This window comes from Melanostigma gelatinosum, assembly GCF_949748355.1.
Source record: "Melanostigma gelatinosum genome assembly, chromosome: 11".
NCBI classification, from domain to species: Eukaryota; Metazoa; Chordata; class Actinopteri; order Perciformes; family Zoarcidae; genus Melanostigma; species Melanostigma gelatinosum.
In genome coordinates this window covers 3,760,764-3,775,865 of record NC_136644.1, presented here as the reverse complement: position 1 = coordinate 3,775,865, position 15,102 = coordinate 3,760,764, and positions in this window count along the sequence as shown.

Here is a 15,102-nt window from a genome sequence, read left to right as displayed (position 1 = left end):
GTGCATTTGCTTTGAACATTTACTCAGTTTTTTGAAGTTCTAGATACAAAAACACAACTTAACCGGGAATGAGTGAAATAAAAACCTGAAATTAAAGGGAAGAAGGCTCCCACAATAAAGCCTGAAGCCTTTTCATTATCCTTGCAAACTCCGTGTGCTCTGTAATTCTGCATATTTGACATACTCAAAAAGATCTAATTAAAAAGAAGGTATTCAATTTTAGCATACACCTGTAATATTGGATTTATGTTTTGTTTAAATACCCCGCCTTAGGGGGGGGGGGGGGTGCACACAGGCCAAATTATAAAACAGCTGTCCTATTTTGAGCTACAGCAGACTTTGTAACTTCACAAAGGAAACAATAACAGCCTTTGTTCCTCTCGTGTGAATCATTAACTGGAAGGAAGGTGTGATGACTGAGCATGTGCTCCGAGAAGCTGTATGCATTCATTTCATGATGCTCTCCCAATGGTCTCTGCACTAAAAGGAACCTCTACCATCTCTGGATGTGGCTCAACTACTGCCCATGTATACGTGTTTGTACTGGGCAGTAGTTTCCACTACGGAGAGTGGGCTGTGCCCGCGTACTGCACTGGTGGCCACAGCCGGGCCTCAGGGACTCGGCCTGTGCCCTTGATAGTCATCTATGTCATCTGCACAAACACCAACTGTGTCAACACCAGGGAGCCCGGCTCGCTGTTGGAGAACATGAGCGCTATTGATAGCACGCGAGACGTGTTATTGTCGAGGCTGCTGTGGCCGCATTCCATTAGAACGATAACTGGCTACGATAGGAATTTGGGATTGGTCCAAAATAACAACTAAAAAAAATAGAATTCGGGAAGAATGTGTAGAAAATAGTCCGGCGACATCAGGTTGCATTTAGCAGAACGGTCAACGTTTTGTGACCGGAGGTGTCGGCTGCTTCTGGGAAGTTGTGCGAGAGGTTGCAGAGCACCCGAAATGTGAAAAGCCTCAGACGTCCCAGCAGTGGTGGACAGGAACACACTTTGTGTCCAGCTCGGCCGAGTGAACGGGAATTGAAACCACCTGCTGAATCTGGTGCGGACGTTTTTCGTGTTAGTGGAGGAGGAGAAATGAATTTTCCTTCAGGTGTGGACGGACACTGAGAAGTGTGAGAAGCATGAAGCTCGCCGACGGCACGTACACATCCTTCCATAGTTCAGATCTATCGGCCCGTGTCTCCCGATTGACCACATGTGGGTCGGCTGTGGCTCGAGGGGGAAGAACAGCTTGTCCGACAGTCCCAGGGTTGAGGGTTTGATCCCGTTGCTTAGGCCATCTGCCAATGGGTGGATGTGCGACCCAATACCACGACCAATCATTGGTGATCAGGCCAAGGATTGATTTTGGGTCTCGTCAGCAGTGGGCCAGAGCTTTTTTCCCCTCCACCATCTGAACGCCCAGTCAGTCACTTAATCTTTGGTTTCAGCTCGATTGCTACAAATTTGTAACAGAAATAACTTGGCTTTATGGTGAATCAAAAAGGTTAGCACCCGCTACCACGAGGGCCCATTATGTGTTATGGTGCAAAAGTACACACTGTGCAAGAAATACATCAGTTAAAGGGTACTTTTAAGTACAAAAATGTACTTTGTCGTACCTCTATTTATGTGTAACCTATGCAGAATGAAGTTGGAAATGGTGTGTGGCGTAGTCAGCCGTTTGAAGACCCGTACCTCCCGGGGTCAACCACCATTCTAACGTATCATGGCCGCTCTCGCCCCTAAAAAAATCTTTGTTTCACGCTAATCTTTTGAGCCGTCGAGAACACACAGCCTGCAGCCCGAACACGAGTCTCACATCTGGGTTCAAGCCACACTGTCAGCAGTGTTACTGAGTTGTACCAGAGCAAGTTGAACAACCACAATGAATTCCGATGCAGAGAGACAAGGAAAACCAGCACAGTTACATTAGTTTTGCCACAGTTACACAACAATCCCAACATCTCATTAAACTGATTCTGTCAGACGGGTACAGAGAACGAACGTGGGAGCTGCAGCGTCCAGTCTGTTCAGCCCCGGCACTCTCTGACGGCGTGCTGGTTGGAGGTTCAGAGGTATGAGGGGGACGACAGGTGACTAACTGCTATTAGAGCGGATTAGTGGAACATGTGACTTTGAAATTGAATGAGGATAAGTAAGTGAGCTGAGGAGACGGCAGAAAAGAGCAGTACAAAAACACACAGGTCACTATAATACTTTACTAATACTAAATAAATACAGCTGCTCAGCTCTGGAATACTGCACACACGCCTCAACAGTGCACGTATAATTACAATAGCTCTGCGGTAAACACATCTGTATCTTTGTGACGCAACACTGAGGTCATTTGTGAGGGAACAGCAGTGCTGTTTCGTCAACAGGTCCCCTTCATCTCTCATCCCCAACACAAGAAATTAGCTTCACACCGCTGACCTCATTTCACAAGGGGAACCCCACCCATACACAACTCTCCAGATATCTTTCCACTGTATAACATTTAGATATACTTATACACAGCCCTGGAGAGTTTGTCTTGTGGGTGGAAAATGCCATGTTAACATACCGGTACGTAACGTAAAAGTAAAGGTTAACTGTGAATATGGAAAAACTTAGAAACCTTAAATAAAGGCTCACGCATTCATTAGAAAATGAAGCCACATTGTATTTTTTTTTGGTGGTAGCGAAGCACTTCAGGTAACATTAGGACTGCACTAACACCCACTAACATCTGGCTTTTGTCTTCAGTGGGAAAGGTAACATTGGCTTCAGCTCCAATCAGCAGTGATGGAAACATGACACCCAGTTGGAGACGCTGATTTTCAACCCTTTTCGGTAACTTCGGTAACTTCTGCACGTCTCCGGCCAAGCGGCGCTGGAACATCGTTTTAAATTCGTCGGCACCCACCGTAACATTGTCACTGGGCTCCAGTCAGCTTTCTACCGTTTTCCAACCCAGGGTTGTTTTTTCCTGACATAACAAAAAAAATAAAAACAGAAAGGCAAACTCATATACTGGCACAGTCGTCCTACGGGACGAGCACTCAACTGCCGTGTGTAATGATGTTCTATACGTTTCCTGTTGTTCCGGAGAGATGACACAATCTCCCCTCAGCTCGATCAGTGTTCAGTGCTGGCAGCCCGCCACGCTCTACAAAGCCTTTCTGAACAGATCACCCAGACAGCTGTCCTAACAGGAAGAGAGGCTCGCTGAAGGATGAGTTCAGGCGGAGTACATGACAAGACTGGTCTGGAAACAGCCCCATTAAACACTCACTTTTGTTTTCATTTGTTTGCTCAATAAGAACAACTTGGAAATGTGATACACTATTAATCCAAGCAAGTAAACACTCCCTCCTCAGGGAGGTCAGGGGTCGTGTTCAGCCGTACGGCGGCACCTCTGGAGCTGAAACAGTATCAGTGCTTTGCTCAAAAGCACTTCAGCCGGGTCAGTGTTTGATGATGTGACGTGGGCCGTGTAGTTGGATGCTACGGCTAGCCGCGCTGCCAAAAAACAGTTGGAAAGAACAAATAAACTGCAACTACCAATTGTCGTGAAAACCCTTTACATTCATATGAAGCCACCGTGTGATGTGTTCTTTTTGGGAAAAGAAAAGGGCTCGTACCCATCGTTCAGTCACATAACTAATATGTTGGTTAGCTCATTAGCTGAGCGGCTACCATAACTGAAGAGACCGCTTTAGAGAGTCAAGTCGTACTGTAACAGGCTGCAAGTCTTTTGGACAATCCAAGCAACCGAATAATTCCAATGTTAGTTTGAGTCAACCGCACGTCTCGTGAAACATGGTCCGTCGGCATCCAACCCACAAACTGGCGAGTTTAAGATGCATTTGGGGAAACCTGCTGCCAGTCCCAGGAATCTTACATTTGAAAAATGATTACTGAAAAACCCCACAAGCTGAATAAATAACAAGACAACCAGATTTAATTCAAGCTATGGCAAGTCACCCTTTGTGGCTGTAACAGCCAAACATATCTGTAACACACACACACACACACACAAGCCTAATTGTCCTTTTTCCCCCAAATTGTCATGTCCCAGAAGCCATGAAACCCCAGAACGAAGCTCAAACTGATGACGTCATCTTTAGGACACGCCACCACCGTCCCTTTGACCACAAGATGAATGACATCACTCGCCCAAGCTGTAAACAACAGCTCGTGTTGGCCCATAAAGGGCACAGAGACATGTTATGTGGGGATATCACATGGCCTTGTCCTACATGTTGTGACTTCCCACCCCGAGCGTATCAGTGGCCGTCCTGGAAGCACAGAACAAAAGATGGGTCCTATCCAGTGATTTCCTCTGCTGAGGTAAAGGAAATACAGCCTTCCCACACTTCCCACACTGCGACATGTGACACGACACCACGCACCTCTGACAGGGTATCTCTCCCCGACTCCGACCAGATACATCCTCCGTGGAAAGTCTGGGCGTCTGTGTGTGTGTGTGTGTGTGTGTGTGTGTGGGCAGCGATCCGTCAGGGGGGGAAATGATAAGTGAGTTCGTCATGAGAATCTGTTTTCAAATGCTTAGAGGAAAAACATATCTAAAATAGTTATGATATTTGATGAAATATAGAAGCAGCTGCTGGCAGGAGTCTGCTATGGAGGCTACCGTTGAAAATAAAGATTAAAGTTATTTTTGTCTCTGAACACCAACAAGTTAATCACAGAATATTAATGGTGGTTTGAGAATTTACATTTTATTTTAGAAAATTGTACTGGGAATTTGTGATATCTACTAGTCTACCTGCCGACACTTGCAGTTGATTTTTCAAAAAGCTAAAACTCTTTATTTTTGGGTGGATTTTTCCTTTAGAGGAAGGGTTGCGTTGCCATCTGAATGCACAGGATGTAATGCAACATTGCTCCTTGAGTAACTGAAGCTTGTCACAGACGGGGAACTCTGGGTGTGACAGGTTGTGACACTGAGAAAATAATGTCAAGAGTGAGCTGGAGAGGATGAGTGACAGCCGGAGGGAGCAGAGGCAGATGGAGAAGTGTGGTGCTTTACCTGCACAGCAACACACAGACGGACAAACGTGTTTGATTTATGGCGCTTCCATTCTTTTGACAATAGATTCTGGAGGAAAATTGAATTAAAAGTGTATTATTAGGCGCTCAAAATTAAAATTGAAAAGGCAGACGGCTTGTGATGCCCTTATCAGCCAATGGCTACATGTCTTGAACTGGTCATTAACATGTCAAAAGAGTATATTATGGCTCAATAAACGAAGTGTGGATTAGCACCATGGTGGTCCTGTGGATCTAATGTCACCATGTCACGCTCCACCACCAGCACCCCTATACTGGTGATGTACTGTGCCTTTAAATACAATCTATCACTATGGCCAGCTCAGTCAATGTGCTAAAAACACACACGTGTAACACACACGCACAACTGAATGACAAGTGATTTCTGGGAGGCACAAAACCACTCGGATTGTCTGCCTTGGAAACGCCAACACTGTTCTGTATGATGACATTTGACTTATTCATGTCCCACTCCCACAACACACGTACAAATAGAGCACTCTATATCAACTAAACCATGACGAAGGACGACACACAGCTGTGCTGACCAGGCATTTTAGTTCAGTGGCAGCGAGGATGAGAATCATCATTTGGGACACAAGCTGACCCAGTTACAACCAACAACAGAGGACAGTGCAGCACATACAAACCCCGGCACCAGGATTCAGCAGCCAGCTAAACTCAGTGCGGCCAACTGTGGCTGTGTGTGTGATGTGACAATACCGTGTGTGTGTGTGTGTGTGTGTGTGTGTGTGTCCACAAACAGGAACAGAGGCATGGGTGTGCCTGCTAAAACAGTGGCAGATGATGTGGTAATTAGATGTTTGGTCAGAGAGGCAATAAAGCATGTTTCCTGGACAACTAAGGCCAACAAGAGTTCACAAACACACAGATTTTTGTTTCCTGGATACAATTGTAATTTCCACTGGATCGCCGTATTCCTAAAGTTGAGTTTGACTAAACTTACATAATCAATGAGTGTTTTGATAATTGATTCATCATTTCAGTAATTTTACAGCAAAATCTTACATCACAGTAAATCAAATATTTATGAGTTTTGGACATTTGATCGAACAAAACAAGACATTCATTGACGTCACTTTGTGCTGTAGAACTTTGTGCTGAGCGTTTTCCACTGTTTTCTATTGTTATAATCAAACGATTACCCAAGACAATAGCATGCCGATGAATAAATAATGACAATAAACGCATGAATGAAACAGATGAGAGGGAACTGGATGGTGCAGAGTGGCGGCCATGAGCTCGCCAGTGTGGCTTGCTCACATGCACAAACATGCACCATAGACATGCGCGGCCTGCCTGGATACAGGACGATAAACTATCAACAATGTACCTCTCAATATAGATCCCATAACCAGAAATTATATCTTTCCTAAAAATTGTGTTGGTGGGTATATCTGCGCTGCTGATCGTTCTTTTAATTTGTTTGCATGTCATGGAGGAGCACTTGCAAACGGCCTTCCTCCAGCATCGAACTGCATATCTTCAGCCTTCCCTGTGGAAACATGCTCCATGTCTCCATCTGGTGGATGAACTGTGGTACTGCACGCATCCTAAAGGCATGAGCTGGTCAAATAATGGTTTGAATGGGAACATGTATAGGTCTAATTGATTGATGGTTATTGATTAAAACATATAGCGACATGTATATTAAATTAAATTAACTTTACAGTTACCTGAAAACATTTTCGAATGGCACAGATGGTGCCAAAATGTACCCAATTGGCCAATTTACCCCTTATATTCCACCTTAGCTTGCTTCCAATAAACCTCTCCAACTTCGCTATGCGTCACTTTATGAGCATCCGTCTGTGCACAGGTAGCGTTTAGATGTCCGATATGTTTTTGTTCATAAGTACCGACATCCATGTTGTGTCGTGTGCATTATAAGAATTCAAAATCCAGTGGAAGACACATTCCAAACCAGCGTGATTAATTGCACAGAAGGTCAGTGTGCGATAGATCTTTCTATGCAATGATAAAGGGTGCACTCAGTATGCGTCGCTCAGAAGGAACAAAGCAGACAGTCTGAGCTGAATGTCACTGCAGGATTCAGGGCTGAAACTGTGAGAGGGTTATTTTGTGTGTGTGTGTATTACGATTGAATGATACAACATATACAACATATGAGGTCTCATCGTTCATCAACACTACAGGTGATTAAAAGTACAATCATCCAGCAGTTAAATCCACATTCCCGTGTCAGCTCGGAACATTCATGATCTCAAATGTTTGACCCTCAGAGAGACGCGACCGCGGGGATCAAAACAGCCGCCGTCTGCCCCAAAAGCTCATTTGGACCCAAAACCTGGCACCTCTCCTCCTCCCATGGTCGGAGGCTGACCCCGTTCCCATGGTTACTGCACTCTAATATCTATGCAAACGCCTCCTCGCTGCGCTGGGAAGACCCACCGCTGACCGGGTCCGACACTCTGCCAGGGACCGCCCCCTCACACAGAAACAGAGAGAGGCCTGTGTAAATACAAACACATTACCAAACCAATGCAAAATAAACATATGGATATTAAAACACATGGATGCACACGTGGACGTTTACACTTCCCGAGCTGGACAGAAGTCAGCTGTACACCATGTCAGCCCGGATGCTTTCAGTAATTCATCCACCCTCAAGAGTATAATAACGTTATTCTAAGCCCACCCCGCTGGGACGTCTGGCTCTGGCAACCAAACAACTGTGGTATCTAAACACTCAGCCCACACATGAATCTCATCAAGCAGCAGCATCCTGCCTGTGAATGGATGCACACTAGTATGAAACAAGAGACTGTTCAGCTTTCGCCTTCAGAGGACAAAAAAATAAAACATTGAAGTTGCAGATCAGCAGACAAGCTCAACGCAACTTTATCAAAATCGCCCACATCGTGTAAGCATCAGTACACCGACTGGAGCTGATGTATTTCAAACTAAACTCACTCAACCAGCAGCCAAAGAAGAGAAAGAATAAACCTCCGTTTATACAACCATAACCATAAATTGTCTTACCTTTGCTGTTATGTTACAAAAAGCTGTGTACGGGGGCATATCAACACTGCTAATGGCTCTCTGGGTCACTTCTGAGTCACTTCCAGTCATCTGTATTAATTTGTATGGAATAGAGGAGCACTTAGTCTGTTTTCTTTCAGCATTAAAAAGAGCATATTCAGCCTTCCATGCCAAACAGCGTCTGTCTCCATCTGGTGGCTGGATTGTGGTACTGCACTCAACCTAAAGGCCTTTACAGGCATGAGCTGGTCAGATCGACCAATGGTTCATGGCTTTTTCTTTTAATAGGAACATGTAGAGTCTGATTTATTGATCCTTCAAAATAAAGTCAAAAACAGCCATATTTAGATGGAATTCATACACATGACTACAAATTAAATTGCTTTTACAGTTACCTGAAAAAACGCGAAATGCACACGAGGTACCCAAATGGACAATTTGAAGATTCCACCTCAACATGCCTCTATTGAAACCTCTCCACCTTTGCCCTGCTTCACTTTATCAGCATCAGTCTGTGCACAGGTTATGTTCGGATGTTTCTGCTGTGGTCATTCTGAAATTTCACACCAACATTATTCAAATCGACCTCAAAGTTGCATAGATATACTATTCATTTTGGGCATGCAACTTTCAAGCAGAGGCCGGAGCCCGAGGCCTTTGGTTAAAGTAATCGTTGGACATTTTGGGAAATGGTTGACACACTTTTTTTGCCACAGGTTAGATGAGAAGATCCACACCACTCGACACATGAGTGGCATCAATCTTCTCATCCAACTTTTGGTATGAAAGCAGATCAAATTGCTGAACTGTTCCTTTAAAGCACTTTATTGTAAGGTTGTGTAACAATGTTTTTTGCCTGGTTTCATTGGGCGTAACAGACACGTACACACAAGCTTAAATGCTCAGGCATGGTGTGTAATCCAGCCCCGTCTGACCAAACCCAGAGCCACACGCTGAAACAAGCCAAATGACTGACAGATGAAGTCAAAGCCCAGAGAGACAAGAAAATCCAAGATGAAAAAATTCAGCCCGCTTGCGGACAAACACACACGTCCTCTAACGAAGGAAAAACATTGGAGTCCAAGACTCACTCAATTTGCAGTGTAGAGGGAGAGTGCAGCCACATGTTTCTGATAAGTCCTCTAGCAGAGCAGGGTGAGGTAACAATGAAGTCATCTCTGTCCTCTGGACAGGTTCAAATTCACTGAGTCGTGCGTTTTAAATGGCTTCAGACTCACCAACACACACACACACACGTTTCTTTTATTATTTTTTCATGGGGCGCTAAACATTAACATTTTACAAAAAACGTTTATGGAAGTTTGCAGAAGGTATCAAGACCAGAAAATACCTGAAGGAGCTGCAACATGTGTTCACACCTCATCTCCTTCTAGACACCTGCAGTCCCTCAAAGAGCACAAAAAACTACATTCGTTCAATATTTTCTCTCTCCTCGTTTACCCAAAACATTCCCATGCAATCAAGTGTCACCACGGGCACGCCTCATTAACAGTCCCTGCACACTGCGCCCACTGCCACTTGATCATTTATAAGGCTGTGTCCTTTCCCCGATACCACAGTGGACACTCTACTTCCTGTGTTTCAACAATGGATCATGAGATTAGCTGAGCTGCCTCGGGTTATTATTAAGCCATTTATTAGGGCAGAGAAAATAAACGAGAGAGAGCAGCTCAGACTGCTGCAGCCGAGACAAAAGATTCCCTTCTGGTGTACTCGTCACTGTTCTAAATACACACAGATGTCCAAATAACAGAAAAGAACACAGGATGTTTTAATCACTGTAGTGTCACAAACACATTCTCCGGCGAGCTAGTAAACGGTGTCTGGAGAGTCCGGGACGACTCCTCCTCCTCAAAAGCGGTTTTATAGAAGCCGAGGGTGTTGGATCCCTCACGGGCAGCGCAAATAAACTGTATGACGTGACGTCTAATTATTTAGGTGTCCGACTGGTTTTAAAGAAAGCAAAGCATGCAAGAGGATGGTGGCTTTGCGGAACAAAATATACAAAATAAGTATACATAATTTGTGGAGAAGATGAAAAAAAGAGTGCAATTAAATGGCTAATTTGGACTCATCTGTCCATCTATCCGAGTAAATCAGAGAGTGAGGGGAATACCGTTTAAGATGTCAGGTCCACATGGCGAACATTCACAGCTTCGTAGAGGGCTATGTGGAGCAAAGCAAAAGTGAAATCAAGTATGTCAGAGCACAGGCCTTTTGGAGACAATTATCATATTTGTCTGGGTCCTTTTTAAGTTCAGACGGCCGGGCTTTGGGGTGGAAACGGATTTCCCCAGAGAGGGTCATTACAGGTCGAGGTTGGGGGGGGGGGGGGGGGGGGGGGGGGTTAGTGTCTTTTTCTCTGTAGGTGTCATCCAGCAGAAAGGATAAACAGACATTCCCACCAGCCACTGAATTAAACTGAAGATAAAGTAACCTAACCTGTATGTAATGTGCACCTCATGGTGACTTACAGTATTACAACAACAACAAATATTTAGTAATAAAGAATAAACTCTCACTGACAGATACCCGACATACGAATCAGACACTGACTGGAACAATGAACAGGATAAAAGAAACAACCCACAACTATTTCCTTCAGCATTGTTTTTTTCAGAAGACAAAAACCTTTATCAGATGAAGATGCTGCACACAAATTAAAAAGGTGCTAATTCAGAGTATTAATATAGCAGCAAACAACTATTTGTTACGTAAAGACATGAGCGGAGAATAATATGAGTCGAAATCTAAATGACCGAACATATGAATGAAATCATCCACATTGCGTGACGCTCACCGGGTCCCGAGCGGTCCCGGGTAAGGAGCAGCCAGTCGACCATCAGAAACACGTGTGTGTGTGTGCGCGCCGGACCTTTTTCTGACCTTGTTCCAACGCTTTGAACTCAATGGTTGCGTTCAAGCAACGTGCCCGAGCACTGTCGCTGACGTTCAATCACCGCGAGGCTGTTAGCAGCTGCTCTCTGCGGGCTCAGCAGGCAGCAACGCACGCTGCTGCGTAGATCCACGCCGGCTACGGCGGAAACGCGGGCTCACAATATGGCAGGAAGTGGAATGTCATTCACCGAAACGGGCGACGCATTTTCTGGCGGATACCTTGCTCTGAGACCGGAGCACACGTGATTTCAGGCGGGCTGTTGTTGACGTGTATTATTTATGTTTGTCCCAGTTCAGACGGAAAGACACGAGCAGACCTAGCGGGGACATGTTTCTCAGCACAGGCGTTCAACAAATGTAAGCGTGTTGCCTAAAATATACTTTGTATACGCCTAATTAATAACAATAATAAACTACATTATTCACAATACGCCTCATGCAAGTATATCACAAAATATACCTTGTTGGAATAATTTCATCTTCATTTATAAGTATTGTTCATTTCTGTGTGAAGTGTGGCTTAAACATTAACTCACATTGTCACATAAAGAGTAATTATGGTTTTGGTTTTTGTGTGCACAGAAAGATTGCGGCTCAGACAGACAACAGTTGGCGTCCAAGTCAAAAAAGTCTCATACAAATATGCTGAACTGCGTCCATCTAGTGGCCTTAAGGGTGCTGGTACAACCTGTGGCTCCAGGAGCTTCACTTACCTTAATCAAGATTCATATATGTGCCATTTTCGTTCTGTGTTTGTTTTAAGTAATTGCGGCAGCCAATTTCGCATACAAACTGTTGGTGTTTGACACTGGTAGAGCATCACACTGGAGTGTAATATTTGTAGCCTGTGTCCTTAGTGTATCATGGGCACACTAGCGTCACATGTTTTCACATATTTAAAGAAAGTAACATATCAATGTGCATTGTTATATTGTATGTGCAACTGTGAATCAGGTCCAAGGCAATATAGACTTCGTTATGAAAAGCACACTGTACAAGATTGAAGCCTATTTCATTTGTGAGCTGAAACTGATGTAAAGGACCACATAAAGACAGATTCCCCAGAGTATCAAATATACCAAATGTTGATTTTGATCGATCGCTTGTCTCAAGCAAGTTGATCTTAGTGCAGTTACATCAGGCATGTCCAAAGTCCGGCCCGCGGGCCAATCACGGCCCGAGGTCAGATTTTATACGGCCCGCGCCTTCTGTCTTAAAATGCATTATTTATGGCCCGCCAGCACAGTCAAAACGGAATGAATAAATCATACAAATTCAACATGCAATTCCTATTTTTACCTCATGGTGGCAGCACCACTCTGTAACTGTCTGGCTGTTTGAAATTGGCTCTGACCCTTGAACTGTCATGGCTACGGCAAGTAAAAAAAGGAAAGTCGATAATGAGGGCCGCCGCTTCCAGGAGAGGTGGAGATCGCAATATTTTTTTCACCGAAAACCGAAACAACTGTGTCTCCCTAATTTGTCATGAGACTGTTGCCTTGTTTAAGGAATATAATGTAAAGAGACACTACGAGACCAAACGTGCTAATGCTACAACAAGCTATCAGAGAGCGTCTGTGCTAGAAAAGTGAAGCAACTCCAAGATAACTTGGCCACACAGCAGCGGTCCCTTTCACATGAAAACATCATCAAAGTAAGCTGCGGAGTGGCCGTGGTAATTGCTAAACATGACAAACCTTTTACGGAATGTGAGGTTATCAAAGACTGTGTTATGAAAATAGCAGAAAACATTTGCCCCGAGAAGAAGACAGAGTTTGCTAATGTTTGCCTGGCTCGTAACACTGAAGAGCTATCATCAGATACGAAGAGACAACTTGATTTATTTCGTGAGCCTGTTTCATGTGTGTTGAATTTAAATGTTAGACAACTTTTCATCACCCTCACTAAGTCATATTTAAGATTGTCTTGAGGTGAGAATATTGATCGGTTCCTATGTAATTAGCTTTTAGATGGCTTGTTCTTTGTTATCTGACTTTCAAGATGTGAAAGAAAGGCAGAATAGTTGTTGAGATGTGTTCACACATGAATGCTTACATTTGGTTACATTGCTATTTGCTGTCATTGAAAATAAAATGATAAAATAACAATGTATGTATAGGCTACTTGTATTGTTTAAAATAATGTCAGCAGGGACTGTTGGCCCTTGGGCATTTTCACATTATCAAATTTGGCCCTCTTTGAAAAAAGTTTGGACACCCCTGAGTTACATGAATGCAAATTAATAGCAACCTACAAGGAAAATCAACACAATGACTAATGCAGTTCAAAACCTCCAGTATCATCCACAATCATTTATGCTGTGGATATCACATCAGACTGCAAAACGTGCTCTGTTTACATTTGTACATTTGTACTCTAGGTGTGGTATTGAAGCCATTGTTGCGAAACAGTTTCTCAAAGCATCACATTGAAAACATTTCAAATATTATTTTAATGACAGAAAAGAATGCAGCCACGTGTCACTCCTCTATTTCTCAGAAGAGATGGCATCTCCTCTACGTGACAAGAAAACCAAATTATTCTTCCCGACTTGTGCTTCGATGAACGGAAACTAAAAAGGAGCACCAGTTCACTAAATGAGGCACATGATAGACAATGGCCTATTCAATTTACTGACAAATGCTTGGTTGAATCAGCTGTCAGGACTTTTTGTTGAGACCCAATCCTACCAGTAAAAATTAGACACTGCTCAGTGACTTATACTCAGAGAGAAAGAGCAAGCCTTTCTATTTTTGCTGGCATTTGTCATCATTTGACAAAGATACTGGGGAAATCTGAAATTGGTCCCGAGTGCAGGATGTATATGGAAACTATCTGCACAGGGTGTGTGTGTGTGTGTGTGTGTGTGTGTGTGTGTGCAGGAGCAGGTGTGCTTCATTCTACCGCAGCAGATCTACAGTATGCACACAATTTGTATCACATCTCAACCAGTGGTGGACAGTGACAAAGTACAGTCAAACAAGTACTGTATTAATTACACATTTGAGGTACTTGCGCTTCCGTTTTATGCTAACTTATACTTGTACTCCACTGGAGCTAAGAGGGAAATACATGTACATTTTATAATACACTCAATGAGCTTATCAAATACAAACCATTGTTAAAGTTTGAACCAGTGTTTCCCAACTTTCTTAATGTGTGGCCCCTAACAAAAAGTGTTTTTTTTTGGATACTTTAAGTGCATTTTTGATCCCATTGGACGAAGGTAAGGGACAACCTGGACAGTCGATCACAGGGCTGACACGTAGCGACAGACTCACGCTGCACCTTCACACCTACGGGCAATTTTGAGTACTCAATTAATCTAACCTGCATGTCTTTGGACTGTGAGAGGAACCCGGAGAACCCGGAGAGAACCCACACTGATTTTGTTTCGTTTGGCAACTCTGACAAGTTTTCTTCAGCTGATGACGATATTTTTTGGCAGCTGGCAGACGATGATAGATTGTTCATCAACCTCCAACAAAGACATTCCTCTGTGCTTACAAAACGTTGCGAGCTTGTCTTACCGGCAAAATGCGACAAATCTGCCTTTGATCTTGCCTATCCTTAGCTTTTTGTAAAGGGGCACATCAAAAACTCAATGTTTTGTGCATTTTTTTGTATCAACCTATTGAATGCTTGACACAGCGCATCACATTTGCTGTTGTGAAATCTCAGGTAAATGCGACAACAAACAAGTCATAGAACTATGCTGCATGTTTTCACAGTACCATCATTTCCTCATAACTGTGATTTAACAGATCATCTTAATGCTAACTGTGACCTGAATGTACATCACACCATGTCCTTGTTCTTACCAGACCGGTTTATGATGAACCTGTTTACATCAAAGCGCAAAGTGCAAGTAATTATTGGTTTCCAGTAAAAGAGAACCAGAAGATTTTCATACAACTTATAATTGGTATTCTATAAATAGAGAGATGCTAACATGCCTCTGCACAGCATCAGGATGAATCCCCTCAATGAAAATACAGTCTACGATCACTAAAATGGTTTCTGCTCTGTTTCCATTGCTGTCTCTGCCTATTGTCTGCATGTGTGTGTGTGTGTGTGTGTGTGCCTGCCAATTGTAAAC